The sequence below is a fragment of the Hyperolius riggenbachi genome, chromosome 2 (assembly GCF_040937935.1).
Source record: "Hyperolius riggenbachi isolate aHypRig1 chromosome 2, aHypRig1.pri, whole genome shotgun sequence".
NCBI classification, from domain to species: domain Eukaryota; kingdom Metazoa; phylum Chordata; class Amphibia; order Anura; family Hyperoliidae; genus Hyperolius; species Hyperolius riggenbachi.
The window spans coordinates 369857264-369876390 of NC_090647.1; the positions used below are offsets into that span (position 1 = coordinate 369857264).

At 47.1% G+C, this 19127-nt stretch overlaps 1 long non-coding RNA gene across 1 annotated transcript in view; it reads right to left on the reverse strand.

The window, feature by feature from the left end:
• Positions 1–6415, reverse strand: part of LOC137544488 (uncharacterized) — a 227131-nt gene extending 220716 nt beyond the window's left edge. Inside the window, exon 1 of the long non-coding RNA XR_011025880.1 lies at positions 6340–6415. This is a non-coding gene — a long non-coding RNA (uncharacterized lncRNA). The remainder of the gene's footprint in view (positions 1–6339) is intronic.
• Between the last annotated feature and the right edge of the window lie 12712 nt (positions 6416–19127).

Genomic DNA, 19127 nt, shown 5'->3' on the forward strand with positions numbered 1-19127 from the left:
TACAGAGACAGGAGACAGATTCGGTAACCAGGGACAGGCAGGGTCGGCAACAGTAGATCAGATGTGCGAAGGTACCGAATCAGAAAACAGAAGAGAAGTCAGGAGAGATACAATTCATAAACAGATATCCAATAATGCCTAGTCTTGAGTGTGAGGTCCGTGGTCTCACACCCTGGAACTGGTCTAAGGAATAACACAGATGATATACAATATTTCTAGTCTGGGGTGTGAGGTCCATGGTCTCTACACCCTGGAACTGGTCTAAAGAATAACACAGATGATATACAATTCCTAGTCTGGGGTGTGAGGTCCGTGGTCTCTACACCCTGGAACTGGTCTAAGGAATAACACAGATGAGATACAATATTCCTAGTCTGGGTGTGAGGTCCGTGGTCTCTACACCCTGGAACTATGCTCGAGAATAACACAGATAATAATACAGTGAACTGGCTAAGTGTGGATTCCCAGGCCCTCCTGGTTCCACCACACTGAAGGATCTGACTAAGGTCTGAGTGCTAACACATAAGTATTCGCAACGCCAGACAACCAGCAACTGAACAGCAATAGCTATATATAGTAAAGCGCTCCACAGCGCCGCCCAGCTTCCATCAACCAATCACCTGCTGAGCTGGGATCAGCTGACCGCCTCGATCAGCTGACCCTTCTCCTATTGGCATAAGGAGCCAGAGCCTGTCTTGCGGCGCGCGCGCGTAGCTCTCCATCTGTGTGCACTACTAGGTCCAGACAAACCAGAAGTATGTTGCTGCGGGGAAACCGCCGCTCTGTGTGCAGATTCCACCGCTCTGTGCGCGGATTCCGCCGCCTCACTACCAGAACGCGCGACGGCTTCTCTGCAATCCGTCACAGCTACATATCCAGAATGCTGGGGACTTACTCCTTTCAAGTGGTGACCTCACACTAGGGTTAGCCACAATGTGGGCGCATAACATAAACAGGGTTTATAAAGAAGAAATCAATATGATCACTCATCATTGATTGTTAGAGATGGTCTGAAATCTTTACCTGCGGACAGTACCCAGTGGATATCAGCTGTTTGCGCTTGCTGCGTGCAGCGAACACATGGCGTGTTCATCCCGCCACTATACATCATCATTGGGCGAAACTTTGACCCCTTACCTCACAGTCAGGAGACACATGGCAGCCAATCAGCTAGCACCCCCTCTTGAACCTCCTGCCCCCCTTTAAATAAAATAAATAAATAATGACAGGTAGAGGCAGGCCATTCTGCAGGGGTCCTCAAGGTCGTGCTGCTGTGATTTCCTGTAGCCCTGGAAAAATGTCCACTGTTCAGAGGGCACATACAATCAACACCCAAAATTCAGAGGACGTAATTGACTATTACACAGCACACACAATCTTCTACAGCTTCCACACAGAACCTTGATGCACCATCCTCCTCTTGCTCTGATTCGGGCACCACACAACAACTTATTACCACTCGCTCGGCAGCCACCACCACCACTAGCCCCACAGCTGCTTGATATGTCAGAGGAGTTATTCAAACATACGTGTGATGAATTTAGTGATGTACAGCCATTACTGGCAGAAGATGAAGGCGAAAAGGATGTTACACCACCTGATATGTCTCAGTCAGGCATCAGTACACACATGGACGTAATTTGTGAGGGTGATCATGATGATGTATTACCCATTGTTGGTGCCTTTTGGAGGTGTCTGATACAAGTGAAGCAGTTGATGATGATGACAATGTGTTCATGGATGTCATGTGGGTGCCCGCAAGAAAAGATGAAGAACAGGGGGACAGTTCAGATGGGGAGACAGAGAGGAGGAGGAGACGAGTTGTAACTAGCAGGGGTAGCTTGTCAAAAGACGCTAGCGGCACTGTCAGAAAGCATGCATCGGCACCTGGGGCAGCCAGCTAAAACGACCTTGTCACCACCAGAATGCCATCATTCCAAAGCTCATCAATGGGGAAATGTTTTTGTGTGTCTGCCGCAGATAACAGCATTGCTATTTGCAGCCTCTGCCAAAGGAAACTGAGTCGTGGGAAGTCCAACACCCACCTAGGGACAATTGCTTTGCGAAGGCACATGATCTCACATCATAAACACCAATGGGATGAACACATGAGGAAAAGCAGCAGGCAGACTAAAACCCACCTTCCTCCTCCTGGTCCAGCATCTTCAGCCACGTCAACCTGCTGTCCTTGCCCCCTCTCAACCACCCTCTACTCTGCTGCCTCTCACCTTAAGCAGCTCCTGCTCATCTGCCCACAGTCAGCCTTCTATCAAGGAAGTGATAATATAGCAGCCATTTGTAATATTGCATATAGAGATGGGCCGAACCTACAAATTTTGGTTTGCGAACCGGGTTCGCGAACTTCCCCGAACCACAATAGACTTCAATGGGGAGGCGAACTTGGAAAACTAGAAACACTTATGCTGGCCACAAAAGTGATGGAAAAGATGTTTCAAGGGGTCTAACACCTGGAGGGGGGCATGGCGGAGTGGGATACATGCCAAAAGTCCCGGGGAAAAATCTGGATTTGACGCATAGCAGCGTTTTAAGGGCAGAAATCACATTGAATGCTAAATTGCAGGCCTAAAGTGCTTTAAAATATCTTGCATGTGTATACATCAATCAGGTAGTGTAATTAGTGTACTGCTTCACACTGACACACCAAACTCACTGTGTAATGCACCACAAACAGGTGTTTGTGTAGCGACGGCCATGCTGGACTGGTGCGCACCATGGCGAGAGTGCAGGCCAAGGCAGTTTTCAAGCCCATATGGTCTCCGGGCTGTGATAACTCAATGATAGAACAACAGTGACTGTCCAGCTGATCAAATTTGATCTGTCCACAATGAAGCAACGGCCTTATTATCTTCTTGTATGTAGGTAGGCATAGGTAGGTGCCCCAGTATAGGTAGGTAGGCATAGGTAGGTGTCCCAGTATAGGTAGATAGGCATAGGTAGATGCCCCAGTAGTTAGCTAGGCATAGGTAGGAGTCCCAGTATAGGTAGGTAGGCATAGGCAGGTGTCCCAGTCTAGGTAGATAGGCATAAGTAGGTGTCCCAGTAGTTAGATAGGCATAGGTAGGAGTCCTAGTATAGGTAGGTAGGCATAGGTAGGTGCCCTAGTATAGGTAGGTAGGTAGAAATAGGTAGGTGTCCCTGTATAAGTAAGTAGGTGCCCCTGTAGTAAGGTAGGCATAGGTAGGTGTCCCAGTATAGATAGGTAGGCATAGGTAGGTGTCCCAGTATAGGTAGATAGGCATAGGTAGGTGACCCAGTATAGGTAGATAGGCATAGGTAGGTGCCCCAGTAGTTATCTAGGCATAGGTAGGAGTCCCAGTAAAGGTAGGTAGGCATAGGTAGGTATCCCAGTATAGGTAGATAGGCATAGGTAGGTGTCCCAGTAGTTAGCTAGGCATAGGTAGGAGTCCCAGTATAGGTAGGTAGGTAGGCATAGGTAGGTGTCCCAGTATAGGTAGATAGGCATAGGTAGGTGCACCAGTAGTTAGCTAGGCATAGGTAGGAGTCCCAGTATAGGTAGGTAGGCAGGGCCTGACTGGCACATTAATAGCAATTACCAGGGTCCAGCTGCAACAGATAGGGCTGTATAATGCAATGTCAGTGGGCAACACACAAAAAACACACCAGGAGAACATTAGCTCTCAAAAGAGCTGTTGTAATGTGCTATTATAGCAATAACAATCAGCCAGGAGCAAGCTAACAAGCCAAGAGCCTAACTAATCTTTCCCTAGGAGAAACAGTCTGCAGCAGCTTGCCCTACTCTCACTATAGCAGGCACATGAGTGAATGTAATGGCCGACGCTCCCTGTCTTATATACAGGGGGTAGTGGCTCCAGGACTAAGTGTAGCCTGATTGGCTACAATGTGCCTGCTGACTGTGATGTAGAGGGTCAAAGTTGATCCTAATGGAGCATTATGGGGGCGGACCGAACTTCCGGGAAAGTTCGCCTTAGCTTGCGAAGACGAACCACCCAAAGTTCGCCTGGAACCGTTCGCGTGCGAACCGTTTGGCCCATCTCTAATTGCATATAATACAGAAGCCATATTTTTCATTTTTCTGTCTGCTGTGTACTATTTCAGATGTGTGTGTATGTTAAGAGGCCAGTCTGGCAGCTGGCTTTGGGGTATAATTGGGCACCAGGCTGAAGGAAGCCACTAATCTGATTGTCTGTATGGCAGTGTAAAGTACATTTGCATTCAGTTTCCTCTGGACACTTTGGCCTCCAGCAAGGAAACAGGTAATTTGATAACGACCCACTCTTTTGTCCTGAATCTGCTGAAAAGGTGTTGCATTGCTTTGAACTTTGTATGCATGTAAACAGCTACCCGTTGTTCTCAATATGCAATCAGACTGACTTAGTCTGCAAAGTTCAAAAGTTGGACAGGAAACCCTTGAAATTTGCATGTCACAGCAAGCTCAGATGGGACAGGGGGCTCTGCAGACGGTGGTGTCACAATCTGGGGAAATTGCATTTGTTTTGGGACTGAACATTAAGTGCCCTTGGCTACCAATCGGCCTACAAGAGCCAGCATAGAGCACTCAAACCTTGTAGTTCCCTGGAGATATCAAAGACGCTAGAACTGCCCTGGTCCAACCAGAAACTGCGTGCTCCTCGCAAACAACTCTCTGATCTGCATTCTGGTAATGTTTTATTCCCGTTTTTATTTTGTTTATGAGCAAACTGTCTTGTTGTGTGTCTTTGTAATTTTTACTTTGTTTTTGTAAATCTTTTGTATATTTATCTTTCTGCACTGTTCCACTTTTTTCTGGAATATTAAATATTTATTTAATAAGCTTGACTTCTGATGTACTAGCAAAAACTCATAGGGCTTGATTCACAAAAGAGTGCTAACTGTTAGCATGGCCGTTTTCGCATGAATTTTCGCATTGCGCGCGATGGCAAATTTTCACGTGAAACTATACAGTTTTCGCACATAAACGCGAATTTATTGTTTTTGCGCGAAAATTTGTGATTGCGCGCAATGCGAAAATTCGTGAAACTTGCGTTACAAGTTCAGTGCCTGATTGTGCCTTGCTACTGTGTGATTGTATTGTGTGCGTGTGACGTTCCCGTATTTTGGCCTAAGCGTGCAGCTGACCCAAATACAAAAACGCTGGACTACATGCAGGCCACTCGACAGCAGAGTGGGAATTGTTGAAGTGTCTAGCAGCAGGCTAGGCAGGTGGCAGGGAGAAGTGTTTTTGAGGGGTGACAGCCTTGTGTTAGCTTGAATAAGGCTGCTTCCCCTCACGATCTGGTCAAACCCCCAGTCGGGAACCTTCTCTGCAGGCTTGCCGTGGGGTCGGTTCCTGACAGTACCGTCATGTGGAAAGACAAGTTGTGGCATATCTGGCACACAGTGTTGGGGCAAAGGTAGCACTGATACCTGGTCCGCTAAGTTTCGGCGCTCGGCTCTCAGAGCCCGCACCAAAATCAGCTGATCCATGCCCAATTGACTATTCAACCAATGTCATGCTGAAATTAGTGTAATGTTTTGATTGGACATGCTTAGAAATCTCGGGCTAACATGGACAATTGGGTGCGTGGCTGTAACAGCATGCAAAATTGCCAATGATTGCGATGGATCCCCTGGCTGCTGTCCTTCCAAATGTTATATGTCTGTCTGGTGCCTATGCATGTACATACTTTACCTATCCCCTGCCACCAGGTGTCTGCCGAATGTCTGCTGTAATATCGCATTCAGGACATTTGGGGCAGCGGACAGGTAACGTAGTTACGTGCACGGGGAAGAGGAATCTAAGGTGGCCACTAATGGTCCAATTTCTAGCGAAAAATTGTTCGAGTGATCAGAAATTCTGATCGGAAGTGAAATATTGTAATAAATCATTCACTACACCATCAACAAAGCAATCTTTCCTTCCTATCTATCACAACCAACAAGAAAATCCAAATTTTGGTTCAACGAAAATTAATTTGGGCAACATTTTTTTCAATTGTTCATAATCAATTGTGACCACCAATGGAGATTATTTACAACTAATACGATCAGAATTTCTGATTGCTTGAACGATTTTTCGCTAGAAATTGGACCGTTAGTGGCCACCTTAACATTTGGGGGGGGGCAGCAGCCAGTGTCGGTGTCTAGAGCCCATTTCCTGAAAGATTTAATGCTGTAATAGGATTGGGAATCTGCCTATAGTGTATGGGTAGCAAACATATCTCTCTAATTAGAGAGAGATCTGTCTCTTGGTTGAATCTGTATGGGCACCTTAGTATTTGCGTGTCTGTTGGTCACTTGGCTCTGGCAGCTCCCTTCACTATAACCCCCCCCCCCTTTCCCCCATAGTTTCCATCATACCTTAGGGCCTATTGCTCCAGGCTTGCTCATCATTTATCTGCTCCTGTTGATAGTGTCCTAAGAATCAGATGGGGAAAGGAGGGATCGGTTCCCCTCTGCTAAAAACATCACCTCCAGTCTCATCTCACAGACATGCAGCCTTGCCAAGTGCCAGGGACAGGCCGTTTGTCTGTTCCTTATCTGTTTGGGAGGAAGCCCAGTTCAAGTGAAAAGCACAGTGCAGGGTCAGCAGTTCAGGTGGAGACATGGACAGACTGCAAGCCAGCTGAGCAGTCTGTGTGTCCCTGCAACCTGACATTACATTGCATTATGCCATCCAGCTTCCTGAGCAGCCCAGGCACCCAGTAGTAGCTGTACCAGCCTGCATCTATAGGAGGTCGATCTTTTCCAAGGCTGCAAGGAATACTTTTTCTTTTTAATGATTCCTAGCTATTTTGCAATTAAAAAAGCATGAGATTTCTAGTAATACAGGGAGGGAGTCCTGACCCACGTTCACTGACAGAAAAAAAACAGTGGGCTTGCCGGGCTCATTGCACGCAATCTAGCTGCTACATGTGTCTGCAGTGTGTTTGCTTCAATTCAGCTTCACTTCCGGGGGTGGAGTGCATCACCAAGGAGAGAACAGAGGCGCCAAAAGGATAAAAGGGGTTTTAAAGGAGCTTAAAAGCCAAAAATTTGGTAATTAGAGGAGGCAGTGGTGGACTTACCTCCTCCAAGCAAACACAACACGACTGCACATTCAGTCTATTTATTAACAAACTCCAGATAAAACAAAGCAACGCGTTTCACGGGTCAGCGCCCGCTTCCTCAGGCAATAGAAAAAGGAGTTACAGCATCTAGCAAAACAAACAACACTCGGCGCCTAGTGGTTCATCAAGCTTTTAACCACTTGATGAACCACCCTTTACCCCCCCTTAAGGACCAGCGCTGTTTTTAGTGATCTGTGCTGGGTGGGCTCTACAGCCCCCAGCACAGATCAGGGTGCAGGCAGAGAGATCAGATTGCCCCCCTTTTTTCCCCCCTATGGGGATGATGTGCAGGCGGGGTCTGATCTCTTCTGCCTGCGTGTGGCTGGCGGGGGGGGGGGCACCTCAAAGCCCCCCTCCGCGGCGAAATTCCCCGCTCCCTCTCCTACCTGCTCCCCCCCCCCGGAGATCGGGGCTGCACAGGACGCTATCCGTCCTGTGCAGCCAGTGACAGGACGTCCCCTGTCACATGGCGGCGATCCTAGGCCGCTGATTGGCCGGGGATCGCCGATCTGCCTTACGGCGCTGCTGCGCAGCAGCGCCGTACAAATGTAAACAAAGCGGATTATTTCCGCTTGTGTTTACATTTAGCCTGCGAGCCGCCATCGGAGCCCCCCGCCGTGAATTGACAGGAAGCAGCCGCTCGCGCGAGCGGCTGCTTCCTGATTAATCAGCCTGCAGCTGGTGACGCAGTACTGCATCGCTGGTCCTGCAGCTGCCACTTTGCCGACGCACGGTATAAGCGTGCGGTCGGCAAGTGGTTAAGCTCCTTTAAAACCCCCTTTTATCCTTTTGGTGCCTCTGTTCTCTCCTATATAATATTGTATCCACCCTGGGTGGAGGGTTGCGACCCTTTTCTACTATCTACAGAGAGCGACTTCTTATTCCTGAGTGGGGTCAGGATAATCTCCCCAACTGCCTTTACAGTGGTTGCCTATTGGTGACCCACGTTTGTGAGTATAACAACTATTACTCTTTGTCATTATCCCCTTTGTCAATACATACTACACTATTGGGGCTCTTGGTGTTCCTCTGTTTATCTCATTCACTGGAATTCAATGCTCCTCATGTTTTACCGCCTTCTCCAACAAGAAAAAGCCATCAACGAGTATCTGTACGAGTACAGTGGTAGGATAGGCCATGGGGAGCTGGGGATTTTTTTACTGCGTTACTGAATGCTCATGTGCAATGCCTGCAGACTCATGTGTCCTTTTGAGGAGGTGACAAACCTGGTGAGTCGCAGTAAAGGCACCATCAACAACCTGATTCCAGACACTTTCTTCCTGGAGCATTCCTTGCTAAGAGTGCTGGATCAGGCCGTACAGGAGCGTGACCAGGGAGAGGAAAAACTGTGGGCACCACCACCAGAACCAGACTTGTCGTTGAGGAGTCAGAGGAGGAAGGTGGCTTTGAGGAGGAGGTGGAAGAACAACTGCAACAGGCATCCCAGGGGGGTTTTGGTCACCTTTCGGATACCCGTGGTGTTGTATGTGACTGGGGAGGAGGAGACCTTCCTTGACATCAGTGAGGAAGAGGAAGAGGAGATGGCTAGCTCGGCATCAAACCTTGTGCAAATGGAGTCTTTCATGCTGTCCTGCCTGTTGAGGGATGCCCGTATAAAAATGCTCAAGGTGAAAAACCTGTACTGGGTGGCAACACTACTAGACCCTCGGTATAAGCACAAAGTGGTGGAACTGTTACCAAATCACAAGAAGTCGGAAAGGATGCAGCAGTTGCACAACAGCCTACAAAGTATGCTGTACACTGTGTTCAAGGGTAATGTCACAGCACGACGGGAAAGAGGTGCCAGTAATCCTCCTCCCACGGCCATGCCGGCAAGGACAGGACGCTCTTCTGATGTGATGTTGGACATGCACAGTTTTTTTAGCCTGACGCATCACCACAGCCCTTCAGGATCCACCCTCCGAGAATGCCTCGACCAACAGGTAGCAGAATACCTGGCCTTAATTGCGGATATGTACACTCTGAGGAGTGATGAACCCCTGGACTACGGGGTGTGCAGGCTTGACCTGTGGCCTGAGCTCTCACAATTTGCCTTTAAACTTCTGTCTTGTCCCGCCACAAGCATCCTGTCAGAAAGGACCTTCAATGCAGCAGGAGTGATTGTCACTGAGAAGAGAAGTCGCCTAGGTCAAAAAAGTGTTGACTACCTGATCTTTATTAAAATGAATGAGGCATGGATCCCAGAGGGTTACTGCCTGCCGGAAGACTTGTAAATCAATCCCCACAGAGCTGTATATCCTCTCTGCACACCGCGTGACTTCTCCACCACCAACAACAAGGGTCCAGGTTAATCCTGAATTTTTAATGCTGCTGCTATAACTTTATTTTTCTGGCATGCGACTGACTGTACATGCCCAATGTTTCTGGGCTCTGGTGCTATACAGTGGCTTCAACAACCAAAACAAAGGCATTTACATGATGTCACTTCCCCTTCGTGATTTCTACCTTGTCGTGGTGAAGGGGCTTGTGTATCACAATGAAGCAATAACTTATATGAGTGTGTTGGGGGGCACACCCAAGATGATAAGGTCACTGCTTCATTGTGGACAGACCAAATTCGATCGGCTGGATTTGTTTTGGCAGAACCTTTTTTTTTTAATGGTCACCTCAAGTGATCATTCAATAAAGCCTACTAGGTCAACACTGGGCCCACACTGCAGAAGCAGTGTTTTCTGGGTCACTTTATTGTCATTGAACTACCTCAGCCGACCATAGGGGCTGGAAAACCACCATTGCCTGCACTCTCAAGCAACGTGCGCACATTAGCACAGTGAACACTACACAAAGATTGCTACTGAGAGGACTAACATTTAAGTCCTGAGAGTGTCAACTATTAAAAACTCTTTTTTTTTTTTTTTCTTAGCTGTGTGTTAAACAGGGAGTTTGGTCTGTCAGTGTGAAGCGGACATAACCCTTACACTACCACGTGTACACACAGCCTGTCTGTTTGGTAAAACTTCTAGCAACGCTGGTCCGTTCAGTTCAGCGTGCATGCAGAACCCGCACGTCTACGTTGCATTCATCTATCTCACATGGCTGCATGGTCACATAACTAGTTAGTATGGTGGAGTTCACAAAGTTCCACACAGTTGAGCGTGCATGCAGCACCTGCTGGTCTAAGTTACATTCATCCATCTCACGTGGCTATATGGTTGCCAGTGGCATAGCAATAGGGGTTGCAGAGGTAGCAACTGCATCGGGGCTCTTGGGCCAGATCGGCCCCATGGGGCCCTTCCTAAACCTAAGTGTTAGCTCTGTATTGGTCCTGTGCCGGTAATAATCGCTTATATACAGTAGATGCTTTGAATAGTAGTAATCATTAACAAACTGTTCCCCATCCCCTTCTTGCACCTCTAATACAGTGAATGACCTCGGCAGGTTTTGTTGCGCCGTATCAAGTGTTCATATAGAGTGCTTGGGGGGCCCCATGTAAAACTCGCACCGGGGCCCATAGCTATGCCACTGATGGTCGCATAACTAGTTAGTAGGGTGGCATTCACAATGTTCCACTCAGTTGAGCGTGCATGCAGCACCTGCACATCTAAGTTACATTTATCCATCTCACATGGCTGCATGGTTGTGTAACTAGTTAGCAAGGTGGAGTTTACAAATAGGCTAGAAAAAAAAAATAGGCTGTACACTGAGCCTGTCTGGTAAAACTTCTAGCAATGCTGGTCCGTTCAGTTGAGCGCACATGCAGCACCACACACACTTAAGGGCCTCAAAGCGCTTAGGCTCTCTCAGATTCAGTAATTGGTAGTAGGATGAAGTATTCACACAACAAAAGTTATATTTCTACAAATGCCAAACTGAACAGGTGGGTTTTCAGTCGGGATTTAAACACGTCCAGGGATGGAGCTGTCCTGATCTGTTGAGGTAAGGAGTTCCAAAACGTAGGGGCAGCATGACAAAAGGCTCTGGGACCAAAAGTTTCCAAGTGGACTCTGGGTATGACTAGATTATTAGAACCTGTGGATCTGAGAATGCGGGGATTGCTACGCAGCTGCAACATATCTTTCATGTATCCAGGGCCCAGATTATTCAGGGATTTAAATGTCAGTAGGCCGATCTTGAATAGGACCCTCCATTCTATAGGTAGCCAGTGAAGGGGTATCGGTTGAAAAGGGCGCCTGAGCTGCCTGTATGAAAAGGGCGCCGCCATAGACATCAATGTTATTTCTGGAAATATGGGCTACAAGGTGTAGAAAAGGGTGCCCGAGTTTTGATATAGGCTACAAGCGGGCTCCCCTTTGTAGCCCATATTTTTTCAGCTACAAGGTTTTCGGCTACAGTAGGGCGCCCCTTTGTAGCCCATATTTTTTCCGGCTACAAGGTTTTCAGCTACAGTAGGGTGCCCCTTTGTAGCCCATATTATTGCCTTTTTTTGTAGCCGAAGTTTTTATATGGGCTACAAGCACTGTAAGCCGAATTATTTCATTCCCCCACTATCCATGGTGGCCTGGAGGGGGAATAGTAATGAACACATCCCGGAGTATTTTTTCTAGCCGAAGTTTTTATATGGGCTACAAGCGCTGGAAGCCAAATTATTTCATTCCCCCACTATCCATGGCGGCCTGGAGGGGGAATAGTAATTAACACATCCCAGAGTTTTTTTGTAGCCGAAGTTTTTATATGGGCTACACCAGGCGCCTTTTTTTTGTAGCCGAAGTTTTTATATGGGCTACACCAAGCGCCTTTTTTGTAGCCGAAGTTTATATGGGCTACACCAGGTGCCTTTTTTGTAGCTGAAGTTTATATGGGCTACACCAGGCGCCTTTTTTGTAGCCGAAGTTGGTATATATGGGCTCCATCAGGCGCCCTTTTTCACCGGCGCCCTTTTCATATAAACCCAGTGAAGGGAGTGCAGGACTGGCGTTATGTGGCAGTGACGGGGTTGGTTGGTTAGCAGTCTGGCAGCAGTATTCTGTATCAGCTGTAGGCGGTACAAGGCCTTTTTTGGAAGGCCAGTGTAGAGAGCATTACAGTAGTCCAGTCGGGATGTGATGAAGGCATGGACTAAGGTTGGCAGATCTTCTGGGGGGATGAGATGCTTGATTTTTTCAATGTTCTTCAGGTGAAAATAGGATGATTTCACCACAGCAGAGATTTGGGTTCTGAAGTTTAAATCCCCATCAATTAGAACTCCCAGACTACGCACATGAGCTGCGTAGATCCGTGCCTCCTATTCCCAGTGGTGAAGACTGCAAGTTAAGTTGTTTTGTTGTCATGCGCTGCCCTCCGATCAGAAGGACTTCAGTTTTGTCTGCATTCAGTTTCAGCCAGTTGTCATTCATCCATTGCTGTAGTTCACGTAAGCAGGCGTTTATAGTTAGAGTTGGGCCTGTCACACCAGGCTTGAAGGAAAGATATAGTTGGGTGTCGTCCACATAGCAGTGGTATGTCAGGACATGTTTTTGGATTCGTTTTCCAAGTGGTAAAATATAAATTGTGAAAAGCAGGGGAGAGAGGATTGAGCCCTGGGGTGTAACGATGGGTGTCAGCAACCAGAGAGAATCTGATTATTGGTGATCTGCAGTATCACCAAGAATACAGATCTATACCTGATTATGGATGATCTGCAGAATCACCAATAATACAGATATAGTACTAACCTCTAGACACCTGAAGCGTGTAAGTGTTTGGTGTAACAGTAGGAATTGAACCACCGGGGTAGCAGGTGGTCCAATAAGTAGAGAAAGACTCTACTGCAGTCAAGGGCTCCAGGAGGGAGAGTCCCCGACTGGTTTTGCAGCAGGGCCCCCCTCTGAGGAGCAGAGGGGACCCCTGCAGGAGGACTGAGCACCCAAAGGTTGGGTGACAGCCAGAAGGGTCAGGCAAGCCGGGTCAGCAACACACAGGCAGATAAAGTACAATGACAGGAGACAGATTCGGTAACCAGGGACAGGTAGGGTCAGCAACAGTAGATCAGATGTGCAAAGGTACCAAATCAGAAAACAGAAGAGAAGTCAGGAGAGATACAATTCATAAACAGATATCCAATAATGCCTAGTCTTGAGTGTGAGGTCCGTGGTCTCACACCCAGGGGCTGGTCTAAGTAATAACACAGATGATATACAATATCCCTAGTCTGGGGTGTGAGGTCCGTGGTCACTACACCCTGGAACTGGTCTAAGGAATAACACAGATGATATACAATATTCCCAGTCTGGGGTGTGAGGTCCGTGGTCTCGACACCCTGGAACTGGTCTAAGGAATAACACAGATGATATACAATATTCCTAGTCTGGGGTGTGAGGTCCATGGTCTCTACACCCTGGAACTGGTCTAAGGAATAACACAGATGAGATATAATATTCCTAGTCTGGGGTGTGAGGTCCGTGGTCTCTACATCCTGGAACTATGCTAAGGAATACACAGATAATAATACAGTGAACTGGCTAAGTGTGGATTCCCAGGTCCTCCTGGTTCCACCACACTGAAGGATCTGACTAAGGTCTGAGTGCTAACACATAGGTATTCGCAACGCCAGACAACCAGCAACTGAACAGCAAGAGATATATATAGTAAAGCGCTCCACAGCGCCGCCCAGCTCCCATCAACCAATCTCCTGCTGAGCTGGGATCAGCTGACCACCTCAATTAGCTGAACCTTCTCCTATTGGCATAAAGAGCCTGTCTTGCGGCGCGCGCAGCTCTCCATCTGTGTGCACTACTAGGTCCAGACAAACCAGAAGCATGTTGCTGCGGGGAAACCGCCGCTCTGTGCGCGGATTCCGCCGCCTCACTGCCAGAACGCGCGGCGGTTTCTCCGCAATCCGTCACAGTACCCTCCCCCCCCCCCAATCCGTCACAGTACCCTCCCCCCCCCCCCCCCCCCGAGGAGTGGACTCTGGTCACTCTCCACCAGGCTTTCCAGGATGTAAGTCATGGAACTCTTTCTTTGATTCTTTCGCATGCATGCGACAATCTGGCACCCAAGATCTCTCCTCTATGCCATATCCCTTCCAGTGGACCAAATACTGCACATAATTCTGCACCAGGCGAGAATCCAGAATCTTTTTAATCTCATACTCTGGTTGGTCATCAACCAACACAGGGGGGGGAGGAGTCCACCTGTACTGCTGGTTTTAACAGGGACGCATGGAATGATCTCACACCTTTCATACTGGCTGGGAGATAAACAGCATACAATATTAATTTTCTTGGCCACTGGAAAAGGTCCTATAAACTTAGGGCCCAGCTTGGGTGACAATTGCTTTAAGGCCAAGTGACAAGTGGACACCCACACCAAATCTCCTGGAGAGAAACTCCACTCTACTGACCGATGTTTATCTGCTTGCTTCTTCTGGGTTTGGAAAGCTTTCCCTAGGTTCCTCTTAACCATTCCCCAAATCTCTTTCAGGGCCCTTTGCCAATCCTCCAGAGCTGGAAACGGAGTAGATGCGACCGGCAAGGGAGCAAACTTAGGTGATCTCCCTGACACCACCTGGAATGGGGAGAACCCAGAAGAAGAGCTCTTCAGGTTGTTGTGCGCAAACTCTGCAAACGGCAAGAACTTTACCCAATCGGTTTGCGCATCAGCAACATAACACTTGAGAAATTGTTCCAGAGATCGGTTAACTCTCTCGGTCTGACCGTTGGTCTGTGGGTGATAGCCTGATGAGAACGCGAGTTCCATGTCTAACTGATGGCAAAAGGCCCTCCAAATTTTTGAAACAAATTGGACTCCCCGATCTGACACTACATTTTCCGGAATGCCATGCAGCCGGAAGATGTGTTGGATGAAGGGATCAGCCAATTCCTGGGCCGAGGGGAGTCCTTTCAGAGGGACAAAGTGTGCCATCTTACTGAAACGGTCCACTACCACCCAAATGACCGACTTGCTTTCAGATCGAGGGAGTTCACCCACAAAATCCATGGAAATATGAGTCCAGGGTTCATTGGGGACTGGCAAGGACTGTAAAGTGCCAACGGGGGCCTGACGAGAGGGCTTACTCCTTGCACATACCACACACTCTCTTACAAAACTCCTTACAATCTGTAGCCAAAGTAGGCCACCAGGCACATCTAGCTAATAGATCCTGAGTTCTGGTGGCTCCAGGATGACCAGCATTTTTGTGAGAATGAAAGAATTGTAGGATTTGTAAGCGGAAAGGCAGTGGCACAAACATGACCCCCTCAGGCTTCCCCTCTGGAACATCCTGTTGGTAGGGACTCAAAGTGGCTGTCCAATCTCTCCAAGTCTCAGTGGCTGCCAAAACTACCTCTGGGGGTAGGATGGTCTCAGGGGCTGCAGGCTGCACTGACTCGAGCTCAAAACACCTGGAGAGAGCATCGGCCTTGACATTCTTACTTCCGGGAGTATACGTGATTGCAAATCTAAATCTTGCAAAAATCAGGGACCACCGGGCCTGGCGAGGGCTAAGTCTCTTAGCCCCCTCGATATACTCCAAATTTTTGTGATCTGTGTAAACTGTGATAATGTGTTCTGCACCCTCTAACCAGTGTCGCCATTCCTCAAAAGCTAATTTGATAGCCAAGAGCTCCCGGTTGCCGATGTCATAGTTTTTCTCGGCGGGTGAAAATCTGTGAGAAAAGTAGGCACATGGGTGCAGCTTGCCCTGCAAGCCTGACTTCTGAGACAACACAGCTCCCACCCCCACCTCTGAGGCATCAACCTCCACGACGAAGGGAAAGGCGACATCAACATGCCTCAGTATCGGGGCAGAACAAAACAGTTTTTTTAAGGTTGAAAAGGCCGCATGAGCCTTCGGTGACCAATGATGAGTGTCAGACCCTTTTCTGGTTAAACTGGTGAGAGGGGAGATGATGGTAGAGTACCCCTTAATGAATCTTCTGTAGTAATTGGCAAACCCCAGGAATCTCTGAAGTGCCTTCAGCCCCACAGGCTGAGGCCACTCCAGGACAGCAGAAACTTTCCCTGGGTCCATCGAGAGACCAGAAGTGGAGATAATGTACCCCAAGAAGGCTACTGACTCTACCTCAAAGAGGCATTTCTCCAGTTTGGCATAAAGTTGATTCTGTCTTAACTTCTTTAATACCCATCTGACATGCTGGCGATGTTCTGATAGATTGGACGAAAAGATTAGTATATCGTCCAAGTAGACCAGAACAAACTTCCCCAACACTTCCCTAAACACCTCGTTAATTAACTCCTGGAAGACGGCCGGCGCGTTGCACAACCCGAAGGGCATCACCAGGTACTCGTAATGCCCATCGGGTGTGTTGAAGGCCGTCTTCCATTCGTCACCATCCCTGATGCGGACTAGATTGTATGCACCCCTGAGATCTAGCTTGGAAAAGATCTTGGCGTTGGTTACCTGCGTCAACAAATCGTCAATCAATGGCAAAGGGTAGCGGTTTTTCACTGTGATCTTATTTAGGCCACGATAATCAATACAAGGATGGAGGCCTCCGTCTTTTTTCTTTACAAAAAAGAAACCTGCCCCTGCTGGTGAATGAGAGAGACGAATGAACCCTTTCGCCAAGTTTTCCCTGATGTATTCCTGCATAGCTAGTTTCTCCGGCCCAGACAGGTTATAAAGATGACCTCTGGGCGGCATACAACCAGATCTCAGATCGATGGGACAATCGAAGGCATGATGGGGAGGAAGTTTGTCCGCTGACTTAGGACAGAAGACGTCAGCAAATTCTGCGTATTGTCTCGGTACACCTTCAACCTGAATGTTGGTATTACCCAAGGTTACTTTCGCTAAACAATGATGATAACAATGGGATGACCAGCTCTTTAGCTGACCTGAAACCCAGTCTTTCTTTTTTTTTAATGTAATTTTTATTTTTCAATAAAGTGAGTCATAACAATACATCTGTGTCATTTCTTACATAGTGTGGATATACATCAGATTCATAGCATATTTTTAAATATTCTATGGAGTGCATATGTTATGAATTTTATCACCCGCTATCATACTATGACCTTCTTTACATATAAATTACTTAGAGAGAGAATAGAGTTGCGAAGGTGGGAATTCTCGCTATAAGTACGGGTGAGAATAGAGGAAAACAAGAAAAAAAAAAGAGAACTAAAACACATTTAAACAAATCAAAACACATCACAGGTACCACATATAATAATGCTACATTAATCAGCATGGTAGATGCATGAAAAAGACATAATCCTCTCAGTTGAGAATGTCCCTCAGAACACTCACTAGTCCATTGCCTCGTTAACAATAGAAAGATATCTTTCAGTTGTTTGGAAAAGGATCCATGGCATCCAGACCTTTTTGTATTTATCAAATTTATCTCTAGCCATCAAGATAGACTCTTCTGCTTCTTGAGTTTTATTGATTCTAGGGAACCAGTCTTTAATGGTGGGGATTCTCGTGGTCCTCCAATATGTTGGGATAAGGCTCTTAGCTGCATTTAGTAAGAATGGGGTAACTGTAGATTTATATTTTTTGATAGATGTCGGGTATAGGTGAAACAGTAGATGCCATGGATTATCCTCCAAGTCCCACCCCACCACCTCCTTGACTACCCCCCTTACCTCACCCCAATAAGAACTCAACAGAGGGCAGTTCCAAAAAATGTGAAGAATTGAGCCATGCTCTCCGCAACCCCTCCAACAATTGGGATTCGGACCCTCATATATCTTGGCAAGAAGAGAGAGTGTCCTATACCATCGCACTAATAATTTATAACACCCTTCTTGAATATGCGAGCTTATTGAAGCAGAGTGAGCCATAGCCAAAGCTCTACTTATTTGCGAATCTGACAATGTGTACTCCGTATCTCTCTTCCATTCCCTTAGAAAGCCTGCTTTGGTATCCCCTTTAAGATCCAGAAGAGCTTGACATAAGTAGGAAGTTAGATGCGGGGGTTTCGCCTCTTGTATGAAAAGCTTTTCCCAAGGGGTCATGTCTACTATTGATCTTACTCCTCTGAGAGAGCAAAACCAGTGTGTGAGTTGGTTCAATTTCCAATGATCCATGGGAAATGGCCCATATTCCTGTCGGAGAACTGTGATAGGTTTAATTTTATTTCCTGACATTAGATGTCCAATTGTTAATAATCTATTGCCTTTCCAGGTACCAAAGGAGTTCCTTTCCAGGCCTGGTTGGAAGTGCGGGAAGCCTTCTACCGGGGTTAGGGGTGAGACTCCTGGTGCCCATTTGTCTTTGAATTCAAATCTATCCCAAATCCTTAGGGTGTGTTTGGTCCATGGAGGCGTGGAGGCTGATAAACCTCTTACCTCAGAGTTAATCCATATCGCTCCAGCTAGGTTCCTGCCCGCAAATGATTTCTCCACTTTAACCCACCCTTTCTGCGTCCCATTGTGCTGCCAATCTAGAATTCTGTTCATGGCAAGGGCCTTGTAATATAGTTTCAAATCTAGTAAGCCCAGACCCCCTCTTTCTTTGGATCAAATCATTATATTGTATGACAGTCTGGGTCTCTTTCCTTTCCAAACAAATCTGATTATAGAGATTTAATTTTTGTAAAGAAATATTTTGGGAGAGAGATAGGGAGCATTGACATTGGGAAGAGCAATCTGGGTAGGATGTTCATTTTTATTATGCTAATACGGCCTAGCCATGTAAATCCCCTCCCATTCCACCTCTCCAAATCTTTACTAATTGTGTCCAATAATGGTAGGAAATTCCTTATGTATAGTTAAGGTTAGACGGCAGGTCTATGCCCAAGTATCGTATGGCTTGCTCTCTGTAGGCAAAAGGAAAAGTGGTCCTTAGAATGTTTAGGTCTGATATGTTTAAACCCACATTAATATATTCCGATTTGGTCACGTTTATTTTAAAATTGGAGATCTCCCCGTATTCATTAAATTCCTGAATGATTTTAGGTAGTGAAATAAGTAAGTCTGTAACATATAGTAAGATGTCATCAGCAAACGCTGATAACTTACAGTTTTGGGACCCGATAGTTACTCCTTGTATGGCTGGGTTCATGCGTATACTCCTTAACAGGGGCTCCAGAGTCAGAACAAACAGGAGCGGGGATAGGGAGCAACCCTGCCTTGTGCCATTAGTCAGTTGAAAGCCTTCAGATAAAACTC